Below are 1,075 nucleotides of genomic sequence, written 5' to 3'. Positions count from 1 at the left end.
AAAAAACAGGTTTTGAGCTGGATTTAGCCTCTGGGCTGTAGTTTGCAGACCCTTGATATAATTTATTATTCATCTGTAGTAAACTAAAGGGAAACATACTATATAGATGTGATAGTCAAAGATTTGTTCTACGAACATGCGCCCACTCAAAGCTGTGTTAAGATGTGCATCATATATCTTCATGCGTAATTGAAATATTTTAGATTTTTATTTTTCTCATCTGAAAAGAGTGAACAAACTCACATATTAACTTTGTTCAGAATTGTGTGGTCTTAGTGCAGTGCATCACAAAAAGTAACAAAAACACAATATTTTGGTTTCAAGCAGACAAACGATGTATAGAGTTCTATCTAAGAAAACAATGTAAAACTTGAGAATTTTTTTGCTTCCTTTTAATTTTATAGTTATTTTAAGAATATAGGACTTCTAGGAAATGAAGCCATAACTCTTAAACATTCGTTCTACTTTAGGGGTCATTTCCTTTTTGCTATTTTATTATAACAGATTTTACTTTATTGAATGATTACCTCCTTTTGAATTAATATGGGTTAGTTGGGAAAGGACAAAAATAACAACTATAAGGAGTCTTTAAGGTCAAGGAAAAAATAAAGATAAAAATAGACAATAATAATTGTTAATTCATTGCTCACGAGATTTTTAAAATTGTGTAGATTTGCCTGGTTTTTACACTTTATACTCCTCTTCCCACTCATATCACTGCTATACCACTACTACTTCTTATTTTAAATANGTTCTAAAAACTGATGGGGTTCCTAGGAAAAGTTCCAGGCCCTCCAGTTAGTCAGGTAGAACCTATATTAGTTTGAATTTTTGATTTATTTCAAAATCCAGGTAAATATTACAGTTCTTCCATTTTATCATTTTTAATCTTAGTAAATATAAGCCAGGGGGTCAGCAAACTTTTTCTCTAAAGGACCAGATAGTAAATTTTTCAGGCTTAGTGGGCTCTATGTTTCTGTTGCAACATTACTCAGTTCCGCCCTTTGCCAAAGCAACCGTAGACAAAAGGTGAATTGATGGGTGTGGATGCAGTCCAATAAAACTTTGTAAAAAA

The sequence above is a fragment of the Galeopterus variegatus genome, unplaced genomic scaffold (assembly GCF_000696425.1).
Source record: "Galeopterus variegatus unplaced genomic scaffold, G_variegatus-3.0.2 Scaffold10417, whole genome shotgun sequence".
Lineage (NCBI taxonomy): Eukaryota > Metazoa > Chordata > Mammalia > Dermoptera > Cynocephalidae > Galeopterus > Galeopterus variegatus.
The sequence above is the reverse complement of the archived record's forward strand: the minus strand, read 5'-3'. Positions refer to the sequence as shown.